The sequence below is a fragment of the Peromyscus eremicus genome, chromosome 20, assembly GCF_949786415.1.
Source record: "Peromyscus eremicus chromosome 20, PerEre_H2_v1, whole genome shotgun sequence".
NCBI classification, from domain to species: domain Eukaryota; kingdom Metazoa; phylum Chordata; class Mammalia; order Rodentia; family Cricetidae; genus Peromyscus; species Peromyscus eremicus.
In genome coordinates, this window is record NC_081436.1 from 20,575,339 (window position 1) to 20,592,499 (window position 17,161).

Here is a 17,161-nt window from a genome sequence, read left to right on the forward strand (position 1 = left end):
CTTCTGCCTCCCAAGTGCTGGGATTAAAGGTGTGTGCTACCACAGTTTGACCCTTTTTCTTATATTAGACTTTTATTTAGAGGAGCATCATCCTTTAGTAGTTTGTTTTTGAACATCTTTTAAGTTTGGTGGTTTTTTTAAACTCAAAATTCTTTTCCTCCTTCCCTCCCTCCCTCCCCCCCTCCTTCCTTCCTTCCTTCCTTCCTTCCTTATGTTTTTATTGGTGTTTTTCCCATATGTGTCTGTGTGAGAATGTTGGATCCTGGAGTTATGGACAGTTGTGAGCCACCATGTGGGTGCTGGGAATTAAATCCAGGTCCTTTGGAAGAGCAGTCAGTGCTCCTAGCTGAGCTGTCTCTCCAGCCTATTTCCTTCTTTTCTTGTTAGAGATTATTTAAAATGTCTGGTTGTTCATGACTGTCCACTCTGGAGAAAAAGATGTTAAATTATTATTTAGAAGTCTCTGTTACAGTATGGACATAGCATTCACTGTGTAGACCTTGACATCTTTCCACATCAATATACTCCCTTAGGGAGGACGACAGTTCTAATGAAGTTGGATTGAGTTAGGGAATTTTACTTCCTCTCTCAGACTTTGAACTTGTGCTCCCATTTTCCAGCCCCACCTCACACATACCCCTTTCCAAGGACTGGGCCTTCTTAGGTTCTGTGCCACAGGTCATTTCTCTGTCTAGTTGTTCCTCTTGTTTTTGTCTTGTCTTGTTTTTTCGAGACAAGGTTTCTCTGTGCAACAGCCCTGATTGTCCTGGAACTCACCTTGTAGACCAGGTAGCCTGGAGCTCACAGAGATCAACCTGCTTCTGCCTTTCTAGTGCTGGGATTAAAAGCGTGTGCCACCACACCTGGCTAGTTGTTCCTCTTTACACTTTGCTCTCTGCTTCCTTTGAGCCCACGTGATCATTTATCTCCTAATCCAATTTCCAGCTTTCAGAATTTGTATATTTTCTTACATTCTTCATATCCTCCTTAGCCTCTTGTCTTAGTTAGGGTTTCTATTGCTGTGGTAAAACACCATGACCAAAAGCAACTTAAGAAGGAAGGGTTTATTTCATCTTACAGTTTATAGTCCATCATCCAGGGAAGTCAGAGCAGGAACTCAAGGCAGGAACCTGGAGGTGGGAACTGATGCAGAGACCACAGAGGAATGCTGCTTACTGGTTTGCTCAGTGAAATTTACTTATATAATTCATGGCCACTGGCTCAGTGGTGGCACCACCTGCAATGGATCTGGCCTTCCCACATCAATAACTAAGTATAAAGCACACCACAGGGAGCTGGAGAGATGGCTCAGAAGTTAAGGGCACTGGCTACTCTTCCAGAGTTCCTGAGTTCAATTCCCAGCAACCACATGGTAGCTCACAACCATCTATAATGAGATCTGGTGGTACTCTCTACCGTGTGCAGGCAGAACACTGTATACATAATAAATAAATCTTTTATAACAAAAAAACACAACAATAACAACAACAACATGAAAAACACAGACTTGCCCTCAGGCCAGTCTGGTATAGGCCTTTTATCAATTGAGGTTATCTTCCCAAATGACTACCTGTATCAAATTGACATAAAAACTAGCAGTCTACCTGGTGAGTTTACCCACTTCCCATTTTGAGAAGATACCATGTATGTAAACATATTTCAGCCTACTATATTTAATCAGATTATTGGTCACCAATAATCAGGCTAAATCCCCACTCTGTGCTTAAATCTGTAGTCAAGTGTTACAGAAAGTAAAAGGCACTTTATAAATGATGCAGCTACCTTAAATCACAATTAGCTCCTTCCTCTAAAAGGGTGAACAGTGAACAGCATTTAAGTGAAAACATTAAAATTGCTACTCAGAATGTTATCCTGCTCCTTGTCAGATTTGATCCTAAAATAAAATCTGGAATGTTATAATTGGAACAGATACATCAAATATGGTAATGTCTTTCCTGATCTCCCTTCTGTCACAATTTAGTTGACTGAATGGTTAAAAAACAAAACAAAACAACAGCCCCCGAGCATTTCATGGCCTGTGAGATAGTTCAGCAGGTAATGGTGCTGAACTAACCTGAGTTCAATCTCTGGGACCTACATGGTGGGAATACTGAAAGTACTTCTAAAAAAAACACAAAAAGAACTGGAGTTGCAATCATAACTGTTTCAGAAGTGCTTTAATTTTATTCTTTAAAGGATAGAAATTTGAAATGCTTCATTTGAGGAGAATGGTGTAAAGAAGGTCATTTGTAGTAGATTTGAGCCGGAGCTCTGTTTTTAGGTTTGACATGCCTCTGCCCCTGCTCCGTCAGGGCTGCACATCTCATTCTGTGACAGCACCAGTAATTGACCACTCTTAAGTCTCAGACTGCAGCTTTCGGCTTATTTCCTAACTCACCTTCTGTTTATTTTACGTTTCACCTTATGACTAGAATGCTAGCTTTATATTTTAAACTTAACTTTTCAATACACTTGAACATCTGTATTATTCTTGGTCAGCTACCCAGTAAAATGGGAAGAGGAAGAGAAAATAATGTCATTTTATTATACTTAAAAGTCAAGTTAATTGGCTTTCATGCTAATGCTTCTTCCTTCTTTCTTTCCTTTCTTTTTTTGGAAGAAGACCTATGTAGCATAGGCTGTCCTTGAATTCCTGTTCCGTCTGCCTCAATTTCCTAATTGCAAGGATTTTAAGTAGTCACTACCATGACTGACTGACTGACTGACTTTCTTTTGGCAGAAGCAGGTGGATCTGTGTGAGTTTGAGGCCAGCCTGGCCTACATAGTGAGTTTGCAGGCTTGCAGTGGTAGTAAGACCCTGTCTGAAAAAACAAACAAACATGGCTGGGCATGATGGTACACACTTTTAATCCCAGCCCTCAGGAGGCAGAGTCAGGCAGGTCTTGGAGTTTGAGGCCAGACTAGTCTACAAAGTGAGTTCCAAAACAGCTAGGGCTGTTACAGAGAGAAACTTTGTCTTGAAAAATAAAAAAACAAAACAAAACAAAACAAAATTTGATGAGGCCATTAATCTCTGTGTGTAAGAAGTTCAAGGAACTCTGTGGTAGTGAATTTAAACTTTCAGTTTGACCTCATCTATTACCTCCAAACTTTCAGTTTGACCTCGTCTATTACCTCTAAACACCTCTTTGAGTGTTTCTGTGAGGAATTTCCAATGAGGTTTAAGTCAAGAAGATCTACCAAAGTTTGAATAGAGTCTGCCTGGTAATGGAAGTTGTTTAACCCAGGGACTCATACATGCTATGCAAGTATTCTACCACTGAGTTATAGCTCTCGTGCATAATGGATTTTTTTGTGTTGTTTTGTTTTGTTTTTTTGAAAGGGATCCTTCTATATAGCCCTGGCTGTCCTGGAACTCACTGTACATAGTAGACCAGGTGGGCCTCAAACTCACAGAATACACTTGCCTCTGCTTCCTCAGTACTAGGATTAAAGGTGTGTGCCCCTCTCCCCAGCCCTGATTTTGTTTTAAAGACTTAATTATTTATTTTATGTGCATTTTTTTTAAAGATTAATTTATTTATTATGTTCTGTCTGTATATTTACCTGCAGGCCAGAAGAGGGCATCAGATCTCATTATAGATGGTTGTGAGCTACCATGTGGTTGCTGAGAATTGAACTCAGGACCACTGGAAGAAACTCAGTCAATGCTCTCAACCTAGAGTCATCTCTCCAGACCCAAGTTTTTGTTTTTTAAGTAAACTTTTTCAAAATTCTAGCATTATAATGGAGACCCAAACTAATTAAGAATATGTGGTATATCCACGGACTACTTCAGGACAAATACCCCTCTACCACTTTCTAATTCCTGCCCCTCCCTCAGTTAATGAAATGTGAACTCTAGAGGGCTCAGTATGCTTTAAGGTAATCCTAATGGCTTTCAATTGATGGACATTTCTAGACCCCCTAGATTTTTTTTTTTTTTTTTAAACCTAGGAACTATGTGGCCAGGTTTGTGTATCAGGAAGAAGCTCAGGAAAGAGGAAGGAAGACGTGAGCGGCAAGTAGAGCAGTTGAAATGAATGTGCACAGTAGCTGATGCCTTCTGAATATGAAGGAGAAAAGACAGTCAGAAGGGATGGACTCAAGAAATGTTTTAGGATTTATAGTGGGTAGATTCTATAATAGCGAGATAGGGCAGCTAAAGGTAAGCGAAGGGGTCCAGGGTATAGCTGCTAAGGTTCTAGCTTTTCTAGCAAGTGGCTAGGGTGGGCGGGAGGGTGCATAGAAGGACGCCACTAACGGAAAAGAGGAAACAAGTTTAGAGTTAATGTGTTGTGGACAGAAGAAAACTAGATAAGGAAGCATTTTAGCCCCAAAGACCTGTTTCAGTCAGCGATAGGGCTTTAGTATAGAGTTTTAAAATTAGAACTAATTTTTTACTTAGTTTTTCAAATAAATGTAAAAATAGTGAACTTTAAAAATTAAAATTTTCTTTTAAGAGAAGGGAGGTTCCATGGCACTCCTGGGGAGTTGAGAGAAGCAGGGTTTTTTTTTTCCTACCACATAGGTCCCGGGGATTGAACTCAGATCATCAGGCTTCATAGTAAGCGCCTTTATCCCACTGAGCCATCTCATCCGCACCAAAATGTAAACTTTTAAAACTAAGTTGAAAGAAAAAATAGGAAATCATAAGGTCTGTATGGCTAAAAAAGAGAGCAAAGAACTTGTTATTCTAATTATCTTGTAAGCTACATTATAATGTGGTTGCAAGGGGATAGGAAGGGCAATTTACTGATTTCTAGCTGAGCATTGTGTCACACACTCTGCACTTAGGAGGAGGATCAGGAGTTCAAGGCCATCCTTGGCTACATAGCCAGCTTGAAGTTAGTGTTGGCAACATGATACAAAACAAGTATGGCTGTTTGGGGGTTCTTTTTGTAACTTTTGCAAGATAGCTCACAGCATAGTATTAGGAAACTAAGGTTGCATTTAATTGTGGTGAGAGCTGAGGTGGAAACAATCATTTTACTGGCCTCCAGACCCCTCTCTGTTTTGTATAGTAGCAACTGTTTCCCAGAGTTCCTAGAATGCAGCTTTAAGGCCTTTGAACATTGAATTGGAACTAGACATAGTGCATTACTTTACTGTTTAGTCAAATGGGCTTTGAAATGGAAATTGATGCATAGATGCATGCTTTCTTTAAGGGCCTGGCATAGTTCTGCTTACAGGAAATGGAAGAAGATATAGGGAAATGTAAAAGAGAAGACAGGACTGCATCTGATACAGTGATGGCCTAGGGTCACATTACTCCTGATTCAGGAAGTAAGCCAGGTTTGGTAGAGTTATTTGGGCTGTATATACTTAGGATCTGATGCTTAATTAGAAAAAAAATTGGCATATACTGTCAAGAAATGAATAAGGAGAACTTATAAGCTGCCCCATAGTTTGTACAGATGGACAAATTTCCATCCCAATGTGAATCTCAAAAGATAAAAATCCCTTGGATAGAAGTGGGACCCACCACTACTGACATTTCATCCCTCTTACATGTTTTGCTAAAAGGGCAAAGGGAAGTAGATACTAGTAGAAAGAAATACTTTCAGGTTAAATGCTATTTGTTTAACAAGTCTGGCCCATTGTAACTGAATCTGTGGATGTGTCTGGGCATTTTTAGACTTGAAAACTGTGAAATTTTGGTTTAGATGTCAGGCCCCTATTTTGAGTAAAAGTTACTTTATACAGAATTATTTTGAAGTGCTTTAGCAGGGTAATAATTAGAAGCAGAATGATAATTGCTAGATGATTCCCTTTGTTGAATTCAATTGAGTTTTCAGTTGCAGAAATAAAAATATGTTAATACACTGAAAGGATAGCCCCTCAGCGAAAGAATCTGTTTACTGGTTTGAGATTTTGCACTTCCTGTCTCAGAAAGCGGGCCTGGATGCTTAAATTCACCTTTATTCTTGAAAGCACATTTAAGGTGAAACATGGTGTAATCCTAGCACCTGGTAGGCTAAGGCAAGAGAGAAGATCATGGTTTTGAGGTTAGTTTGGGCTGCATAGTGAGGCCTTGTCTTTAAAAAAAAAAAAAAAAAAAAAAAAAAAAAAAAAAAAATAGACCAGCGAAAACCAAGCAAATACATTGACGTCAAAATCAACTCACCTGGTAATCTCTTCCCCACTTTGTGACAGTAAGTGCTACTTGGAACTCACATTTTATTAACACCTATTACACATACACTTAGTCTTTACTCTTCTGTCTAAGTCACTGCAGTAGCCACAGGCTTGTCTGCATTGGGACTGCTTGCCCAAGTCAGGTTGAGTTTCTTAGCACGTGTGCAGATTCACAGCGTGCAAGGACCACAGCACTTAAATGGTGCTAATGTAAGATAAGTTGAAGCCACTCTTTTAAACAATTAATTATTTTTTTGTGTATGTGTGTGCCTTTGTGAATGTTTGTCTCATGTGCCATATATATATGCCCAAGGAAGTCAGAAAAGTGTGTCCTTGAGCTAGAAATACAGGCAGTTGTGAGTTGTCTGACATGGGTGCTGGAAACTGAACTTAGATCCTCTGGAAAATAGCAAGTGCTCTTCCATCTCTCCAACCCTAGAGCCACTTTAGAGATAGAAAGTTGTGTTTTGATAATGATAATTTAAGTGGAGATATATAGATATAGCCAGTCTTCAGGGAAAATAATACATGAGAGTTGGACAATCTTAATTCTTTGTCCTTGTTTTTGAAGTGTAGTATGTCAGGCAACTTCATATAAGTTCTGCTTCTGTGCAAGGTTTTATTCATATGTTTAGTGTCTGCCTTTTGGGGAACATGTGAGTCCTAAGCTGGTGATTGTGGTGGCAACAGACTGCCGTATTAAGAGGGTGTTTCCTGTGTAATAGCATGACCTCATGACACTCTGAACTCAAGTTCTAGATCTGCCATTCCAGCTGTTAAAGCCTTACAGCCAGAACATACAGGTGCTAATGTTCCATACCTTGCTTTCTACTCTATCACCCATAAGCCTGGAGACTATGTTAGACTCCTCTCTCATCCAGACACTATATTCTGTTGATTAATGTTTCCTAAATAACTCAGGTCTTTCTATCTTATGTCTCCAGTCACCCCCTTGGCTCCAACCTTCATCCTTCCATCAGAATGACATCTTCACCGATTTCCCTATATTGTCATTTGACTGCATCAGTCCATTCTCTGTGTTGAGCAGATCTTTCTTCTCTTGGTGTGTGTGTGTGTGTGTGTGTGTGTGTGTGTGTGTGTGTGTGTGTGTGTGTACACACATATGTTTACAGATATCACAGTCTCTAGATGTTAGGTGTCCTTTTGCTCATCACTCTCTGCTGAGCCAGGGTCTCTTCTTCTTCTTCTTTTTTTTTTTAACATTTTTTTTCTTAAGAAAATTTTTTCCTTCATTCTACATACCAATCAAAGTTCCCCCTCCTCCCACCATCCCCTAGCCTCACCCTCCCAACCCACCCCCCACTCCCCCCATAAGAAGGCAAGGCCTCCCATGGGGAGGCACATCCAATAGAGGCAAGTCCAAGTCGTCCCCCCCCCCCCCCAATGCACTTGCTCACAGAATCACTCCTCCCTCTCCCCGACTAGACTCCTGGTGCCTGGTTGTGGATGTCCACATCTGCCCCCACCAACTACCAGATAAAAGCTCTGTGATGACAGAGCATTCACAAATCCGATCATTCACCACTCCAATCACCTGTTTAAGCCAGCTCAGTTCAGGTACTCTCTCCACCATTTCCAGCAGTCCAAGCTGGGGTCATCCCTGGGGACCCCCAGTAACTCCCCCAACACCAGGCCTCCCCCTATCCCTATGATATCTCCCTCTACCATGGTATCTCCCTCACTGCTCTCCCACTCCATCCCTGTTCCAGCTCAACCATCCCATTCTCCCATGCTCTCATTCCTCATCCCCTACCCTCCACTTCCCATCCCTCATCCCCAGTCTACCTATGGAGATCTCATCTATCTGGTCCTCCCAGGGCTACCCATGTGTCCCTCCTTAGGTATCCGTTCCCATCCCCCGTCTCCCCATTAGCCAGCCTTTCTGGAGTTGTGGGTCCTTTGCATTACATCTAGTAACCACTTATGAGTGAGTACATACCATGTTTGTCCTTCTGAGTCAGGGTTACCTCACTAAGAATGATATTTTCTAGTTCCATCCATTTTCCTGCAAATTTCATGATGTCATTGTTTTTTTCTGCTGAGTAATACTCCATTGTGTATGTACCACATTTGCTTAATCCATTCTTCAGTTGAGGGCCATCTAGGTTGTTTCCAGGTTCTGGCTATTACGAACATAGTTGAGACGTGTCCCTGTGGTATGATTGAGCATTCTTTGGGTAAATACCCAAGAGCAGTATAGCTGGGTCTTGAGGAAGATTGAGTCCCAATTTTCTGAGAAACCGCCATACTGATTCCCAAAGTGGCTGTATAAATTTGCACTCCCACCAACAGTGGAGGAGTGTTCCCCTTGCTCCACATCCTCTCCAACATAAGCTGTCTGCAGTGCTTTTGCTCTTAGCAATTTTGACAGGTATAAGATGGTATCTCAGAGTCATTTTGATTTGTATCTCCTTCCTTTGAGAATTCTCTGTTTAGCTCTGTAGCCCATTTTTTAATTGGATTTTTCATTACTTTGATGTCTAGTTTCTTGAGTTCTTTATATATTTTGGAGATCAGCCCTCTGTAAGATATGGGGTTGGTGAAAATCTTTCCCTGTTCTGTAGTCTGTCTTATTTATTGTGTCCTTTGCCTTAAAGAAGCTTCTCAGTTTCAGGAGGTCCCATTTATTAATTGTTGCTCTCAGTGTCTGTGCTACTGATGTTATATTTAGGAAGTGATCTCCTGTGCCAATGCATTCAAGACTGCTTCCTACTTTCTTTCTATCAGGTTCAGTGTAACTGGTTTTTATATTGAGGTCTTTGATCGACTTGAGTTTTGTGCATGGCGATAGATATGGATCTATTTGCAATCTTCTACATGCTGACATTCAGTTATGCCAGCACCATTTGTTGAAGATACTTTCCTTTTTCCATTGTACAGTTTTGGCTTCTTTGTCAAAAATCAGGTATTCATAGGTGTGTGGGTTAATGTCAGGGTCTTCAATTAGATTCCATTGCTCCACATGTCATTTTTTATGCCAATACCAAGTTGTTTTTATTGCTATAGCTCTATAGTAGAACTTGATGTCAGGGATGGTGATACATCCAGAGGTGGCTTTGTTGTACAGGATTCTTTTAGCTATCCTGGGTTTTCTGTTTTTCCAAATGAAGTTGAATATTGTTCTTTCCAGGTCTGTGAAGAATTGTGTTGGGATTTTGATGGGGATTGCGTTGAATCTGTAGATTGCTTTTGGTAAGATTGCCATTTTTACTATGTTAATGCTACCTATCCATGTGAGCATGGGAGATCTTTCCATTTTCTGATATCTTCTTCAGTTTCTTTCTTCAGAGACGTAAAGTTCTTGTCATACAGGACTTTCACTTGCTTAGTTAGAGTTACCACAAGGTATTTTATATTATTTGTGGCTATTGTAAAGGGTAATGTTTCTCTACGTTTTTTTTTCCCTCTGAATGTTTTTTTGAGTTAATCTTGTATCCTGCCATATTACTGAAATTGTCAGCTGTAGGAGTTCCCTGGTTGAATTTTAGGGGTCACTCATGTGTACTATCATATCATCTGCAAATAGGGGAAGTTTTACTTCTTCCTTTTCAATTTGTATCCTCTTGATCTCCTTTTGTTGTCTTACTGCTCTAGCTAGAACTTCAAGGACTATATTGAATAAATATGAGGAGAGCAAGACAGCCTTTTCTTGTTCCTGATTTTAGTGGAATCACTTTGAGTTTCTCTCCATTTAATTTGATGTTGGTTGTTGGCTTGCTGTAAATTGCCCTTATTATGTTTAGGTAATGTTCCTTGTATTCCTGATCTCTCCAAGACCTTTATCATGAAGGGGTGTTGGATTTTGTCAAAGGCCTTTTTAACATCTAATGAAATGATCATGTGGGTTTTTTTCCCTTTCAGTTTGTTTATATGGTGTATTACATTGACAGATTTTCGTATGTTGTACCATCCTTGCATCTCTGGGATGAAAGCTTACTTGATCATGGTGGATAATCTTGGAGTCAGTTTTTATTGGAGCCAATATTTTATTGAGTATTTTTGCATCAATGTTCATGAGAGAGATTGGTCTGTAATTCTCTTTCTTTGTTGCATCTTTGTGTGGCTTGGGAATCAGAGTAACTGTAGCCTCATAAAAGGAGTTTGGTAATGTTCCTTCTGTTTCTATTGTGTGGAACAATTTGAAGAGTATTGGTATTAGCTCTTTGAAAATCTGGTAGAATTCTGCGTTGAAACCATCTGGTCCTGGGCTTCTTTTGGTTGGGAGACTTTTAATGACTTTCTATTTCCTTAGGGGTTATTGGTCTATTTAAATAGTTTATCTGGTCTTGATTTAACTTTGGTATGTGGTACCTATCCAGACAATTGTCCATTTCTTTTAGATTTTCCAATTTTGTGGAGGACAGGTGTTTGAAGTATGACCTGATGATTCTCTGGAATTCCTCCTTCCTTGTCTGTTGTTATGTCTCCCTTTTCATTTCTGATTTTGTTAATTTGGATGCTCTCTGCCTTTTGGTTAGTTTGGATAAGGGCTTGTCTATCTTGTTGATTTTTCTCAAAGAACTCTTTGTTTTATGGATTCTTTCTTTGTACTCTCTTTGTTTCTATTTTACTGATTTCAGCTCTCAATTTGATTATTTCCTGGCATTTATTCCTCCTTTGTTTCTTTTTGTTTCTAGAGCTTTTAGATGTGCTATTAAGTCACTAGTGTGAGATTTCTCCAACTTCTTCTTTTTTTTTTTTAAGATCTATTTATTTATTATGTATACAACATGTATGACTACAGGCCAGAAGAGGGCACCAGATCCCATTAACGGATGGTTGTGAGCCACCATGTGGTTGCTGGGAATTGAACTCAGGACCTCTGGAAGAACAGTTAGTGCTCTTAACCTCTGAGCCATCTCTCCAGCCCTTCTCCAACTTCTTTATGTGGGTATTTAATGCTATGAATTTTCCTCTTAGCACTGCTTTCATAGTGTCCCATAAGTTTGGGTATGTAGTATATTCATTTTCATTAAATTCTAGGAAGTCTTTAATTTCTTTATTTCTTCCTTGACCCATTGATGATTCAGTTGAGCATTATTCAGTTCCCATGAGATTGTAGGCTTTCTGGAATTTTTGTTGTTGAAATCTAACTTTAAGCCATGGTGGTCTGATAGAATACAGGAGGTTATTCCATTTTTTAATTTTTTTGTATCTGTTGAGATTTGCTTTATGACTGAGTATGAGGTCGATTTTAGAGAAGGTTCCATGGGGTGCTGAGAAGAAGGTATATTCTTTTTTTGTTAGGGTGGAATGTTCTGTAGATATTAAGTCCATTTGAGCCATAACATGTTAGGTCCCTTATTTCTCTGTTAAGTTTCAATCTGGCAGATTTGTCCAGTGGTGAAAGTGGGGTATTGAAATCTCCCACTATTAATGTGTGGGGTTTGATGTGTGATTTAAGCTTTAGTAATGTTTCTTTTACATATGGGGGTGCCCTTCTATTTGGGGCATAAATGTTCAGAATTGAAACTTCATCTTGGTGGATCTTGCCTGTGATGAGAATGAAATGCCCTTCCTTTTGGTTGATTTTAGTTTGAAGTCTATTTTGTTAGATATTAGGATAGCTACACCAGCTTGCCTCTTAAGTCCATTTGATTGGAAAGTCTTTTCCCAGCCTTTTACTCTGAGGTAGTGTCTTTCTTTGAAGTTGAGGTGTGTTTCTTATATGCAGCAGCAGGATGGGTCCTGATTTCATATCCATTCTGTTAGTCTGTGTCTTTTTATAGGTGAGTTAAGTCCATTGATATGAATAACCAATGATTGTTAATTCCAGTTATCTTTTGGTGGTAGTGTGTGTGTATTTCTCTTCTTTGGGATTTACTGCTGTGGGGTTATCTATTGCCTGTGTTTTCATGGGTGTATCTGACTTCCTTAGGTTGGAATTTTCCTTCTAGTGCTTTCTGTAGGGCTAGATTTGTGGATAGGTATTGCTTAAATCTGGTTTTGTTTTGGAATTGTTCACTCCATCTATGGTGATTGAAAGTTTTGCTGGGTAATTTAGTCTAGGTTGGCATCCATGGTCTCTTCGTGTCTGCATTATATCTGTCCAGGACCTTCTGGCTTTCAAAGTCTCCACTGAGAAGTCAGGTGTTATTCTGATGGGTCTGCCTTTATAAGTCACTTGGCCTCTTTCCTTTGCTGCTCTTAATATTCTTTCTTTATTCTGTATGTTTAGTGGTTTAATTATTCGGTGGTGAGGGGACTTTTTTGGAGGGTCTAGTCTATTTGGTGTTATATAAGCTTCTTGTATCTTCATAGGTATTTCCTTCTTTAAGTTGGGAAAGTTTTCTTCCATGATTTTGTTGAATATATTTTCTGTGCCTTTGAGTTGGTATTCTTCTCCTCTTTCTATCCCTATTCTTAGGTTTGGCCTTTTCATGGTGTCCCAGATTTCCTGGACATTTTGTGTTATGACTTTTTTGGCTTTGGTGTTTTCTTTGACTGACTAATCTATTTCCTCTATTGTATCCTCTACACTAGAGATTCTCTCTTCCATCTCTTGTATTCTATTGGTTATGCTTGCATCTGTGTTTCCTGTTCATTTACTCAGGTTTTTTATTTCCAGCATTCCCTCTATTTGTGTCTTCTTCATTGTTTCTATTTCACTTTTCAGGTCTTGAACTGCTTCCTTCTCATGTTTAATTGCTTTTTCATGGTTTTCTTGACTTTCTTTAAGGGATTTATTGTTTTCTTCCAATTTTTTGTCTTTTCCTCAGTTTCTTTTTTTTTTTTTCTTTCTTTTTTTTTTTTTTTTTTTTTTTGATTTTTCAAGACAGGGTTTCTCTGTGTAGCTTTGCACTTTTCCTGGAACTCACTTGGTAGCCCAGGCTGGCCTCGAACTCACAGAGATCTGCCTGCCTCTGCCTCCCGAGTGCTGGGATTAAAGGCGTGCGCCACCACCGCCCGGCTCCTCAGTTTCTTTAAGGGAATTTTTCATTTCCTTTTTAAAGGCCTCTAGCATCTTCATGAAGTTATTTTAAGGTTTCTTTCTTCTGCTTCTTTTACATTGTGATGTTCAGGTTTTGCTGTTGTAGGACTAGGTTCTGGTGATGCCATATTGCTCTTTATGTTGTTGTATGTATTTTTGCACTGACGTCTACTCATCTCTTCCTCCAATAGGTGTAAGAGGTGCCTGTGTCTGAGCGACCTGCTATTGGTCCAATATGTGCTTGCTGTGTCTGTGTCTCAGGGGGTCCCTCTGGGTCCAATCTTAGCTCTTGGTCTAATTGGAGCTGGCAGATTCTGTATCTCAGGGAGCTGCTCTTGGTCCAATCCAGCTAGCTGGTTCTGTGGCTCAGGGAGCCAGCCGCTCTTGGTCTTATCAGGGTTCTTGGTCTAGTCAGAGCTGGTGGATTCTGTACCTCAGGAAGTTACAGTCACAGGCAGATGGATATTGGGGTGGGGCATGGGTCTTGTAGACTGCACAGTCTGATGGGAGGTTTTGGTGGGGAGCCTACCTACAGGAGTTTTCCCTGCTGGCCAGCAACTGGGGCAGAGATGGGTGGGAGTTCTGGGGACTGGCTATCCAGGCTCTCTTCTTGAACGTGGGGCTTATGTTTTGGCTGGGTTGGAAGCCAGCCAGTTCCATTGATCCTCTTGTCTCCATCATCCTTGGTACTAGGGATATAGGCATTAGTGGGGTTCACCCAGCTTTCTGTGTGGTACTAGGATCCAAATTCCAGTCCCCATGTATGCAAAGAAGTGCTTTTAACTGCTGAGCCCTCTCTGTGGCCTCTGAGGTGATCTTTCTGAAATCTAGGTATACATTTTCATCCCATCTTCCACCCTGCTTTACCAGCACAAAATACTCAATTCATTCACCTAGCATCTAATCAACATCTATTATGTGCCAGGAATAAATCAGCTCAAGTAAGTGAAATAAAGCCATGTAATGAAGACCAGGTAGCTACTTTAGATGAGGACCAGGTAAAGGTTTTCTGAGAATCTGAGAAGAGAATGATGAAGAGAGTCAGCCGTGGGATCAGAGAACACTAAGTAGAGGGAATGACTGACACAGCTGGCCCGCAGGAGGGACTAAGCTTGGTGGATTAGGCAATAGGAAGAAATGGCTTTGGTGCAGCCAGAGGTGGCTGAAATAAGAGCACAGTGAGGTTGAAAAGGTAGGCAAGAACCTTGAGGCCAAGGATTGTAAACAGTCCATCAGTACACAGCGCCATTCCTTAAGAGGAAGAACAGTTGGGAAGGAAACAAGGATTATATATCTTATCTCTATTAGTTCAAAGACTTTTATTTATGTTAAAAGTGTGACTATTTCCAGTTAAAGGGTTCTTAGTTGATTGTTTGCTAATTTCTTTTCAGCCAAATGGCATTGTAGCTTAGCTAGGTCAGCACCTGTGTAAATGCTCTGAAGCCATGGTCCTTGGATGGTGTGAGTTTGTGTAAGCACCAAGCAGCTCACCTGACTTGAATAAGGGAAGGTCTCAGGCCTGACCTGCCCAGAGTCCTACTACACCCTTGCCCTCTGCTATTGGAGTGACTCGAGGAGTTAGAAGATTGAGTGGCAGGAGAAATCAGTATACATCACGACCTACAGCCTCTCACTCCCCCAGGCTCTTCTATTGTGCCTTCAGAAGCTTGTGATCCAAGAATATGTTCTCCCCTTTGAATCTGACCAGCCTCTTCTCCTGGCTCTCATTGTCACTGCCATCCTCTCCCACACTGCATCTCAGGTAGAAGCAAAGACTTCAGCAGCTAGCCTGTGGCCATGCCCTCTTCAGGAGATACTGTACTCCTTCACTGTGACACATTAGACCAAGTTCCATGAGTCCACAAGTGAAGAACATGGTGCATTAGCAGTCATGGCTTTTTCTTTCTGTCCGTTCGTTTCTCCCTCTCCCCCTCCCTCTTTCCCTCTCTTCCTATGGTTGTTGTTAGGTATCTTTGTGAAGTTGCTTTAGCTTAAGGTCCTGCCTGGCAAGGCTGGGCTTGGCTTCAGCTGTACTGCAAGGAACCTTTCTCATTGTCTTAGGGTTTCTATTGCTGTGAAGAGACACCATAACCACTACAACTCTTATAAAGGAAAACGTTTAAGTGTGTCTTGCTTATAGTTTCAGAGGTTTAGTCCATTGTTGTCCTGGTGATAAGCATGGCAGCAGAAGGAGACTTTGTCACACTGGGCATAGCTTGAGCATATGAGACCTCAAAGCACACTCCCACAGTGACACACTTCTCCAGCAAAGCCACACCTACTCTGACAAGGCCAAATCTCCTAATAGTGTCACTCCCTAGGGGCCAAGTTCAATTCAAACACATGAGTCTTTGGGGGCCATTCTTATTCAGACTACCACACTCATCAGACACTTCTCAGTAATGGTATCTTGATGATTCTGGCATTCTATTCTTTCAGACCTATATTATCTCACTGCTTTGAAAAAGAGGGGGCGCACTATTTAGGGTGAATATGACAATATCTTACTGCTTAATTCTAGAAGAACATGTTCAAGCCCTTTAGCTTTAGAAAACTCTAGAAACGATGTCTAGACATACACTGTGTAGTATTTGCCACCACTAAGCACCAAGTATGGCTCTCGGCTCCTTGAATTTGGATCTCTTAGTTCATTGATATATTTTTAATTTTGACAGTTTGACTAATTTCATCCTTTTTTTTCTTTTTAATCTCACTTATGAAAAGAAAATTTGCACCATGGCACCATTTTATTGATTCTGCTTCCTAGGGTCAGAAGTAGGGAGCACAAAGGCTCTAGGATTTACTAACAGTCTTTGAAGACACTAGAGGAGTTTTTTAGCAGTGAATGATTGATTACAGAATCTTAGAGAGCTCAGATTAACCTTGATCCACACATTCTTCTAGGAATTGGTCTCTTGGAAAATGATAATGTCATGTGGCCTCTTAGTCTGAAAAATAGTACAATAACCACCTTGTAGGTTGTTGTATGAATGAGATTTGTCTCAACAGTCAATAGGCACTTAAAAAATTGAACATGGAAGCCAGACATGGTGGCATATACTTACAATCCTAGAACTTAGGCTGAAGCAATAGAATCATGGTGAATGTCAGGCTAACCTAGACTGAAGCAATAGAATTGTGGTGAATGTCAGGCTAGCCTGAGCTACATTGAGTTCCAGGCCAGCCTGGGCTACAAGTGAGGCCTGTCTCAAAAACAAAACAAGTCTGGCTCAGTGAAATGCTTGCTATGCAGCATAGCATGAAGACTTTGAGTTTTCCAGCACTCACATAAAAAGCTGGATGCAGCAGGGTGTGCCTGTAGTCCCAGTGCTGGGGAAGTAGAAACAGGCTGGTCTCAGCTTTCTGGCCAGCTAGTCTAGCAGAATTAGTGAGCTCCAGGTTCAGTGAGAGACCCTATCTTTAAAAATTAGGTGGAGAAATGTAGAGAGATGGCTCAGTGATTTAAGTACTGGCTATTTTTCCAGAGGACCCACTTTTGATTCCCACATGGCTGTTCCTAAGCATCTGTAACTCTCAGGGGATCAGATGCCCATCTACACCCCCACCCCCACCACCAAAAAAGGTGGAGAAAAAGACACTGAATGTCCACCTCTGGCCCAATACATGCATATGTGTGCAAACAGGCATGCACTATACATACAAATGGAAGAAACAAAACAAATGGAAGCAGGAGAGAAACATTTTAATCATTCCAGGTTTCTAACCTTGTCATGTTACTCAGAAATTTCTATTTTCTTCACCTGTTAAAATACCCCTGGCTTTTGCTGAGTATCTTCTTCCTGGGAGAATCTAAAACAGAACGAGGTGTAATAGATTGAACTTGTAATCATTGCCCTTGGAGCTGTGCAGTCTCCAGTGTTAGATCTTACTCTGCATTTGTAACACACCTTTCACCTTAGACAGGACAACTACAGTTGACAAAATCATACTTTGAGAAAACCTGAAATGTCATTTCAGAAAACTTAGTATTGGTGAGTTGTTCACAGGCTTGAGCACCATGGTGCTCTTGAAGATCTGGACTAAGCTTTTCCCTTCTAATACAGGTTACCA

The 17,161-nt window shown here is 40.6% G+C and overlaps 1 protein-coding gene across 3 annotated transcripts in view; it reads left to right on the top strand.

The window, feature by feature from the left end:
- The window catches only part of Tcf20 (transcription factor 20), a 50,803-nt gene that overhangs the window by 6,495 nt on the left and 27,147 nt on the right, over window positions 1-17,161 (top strand). The gene's annotated exons all lie outside the window — the stretch shown is intronic.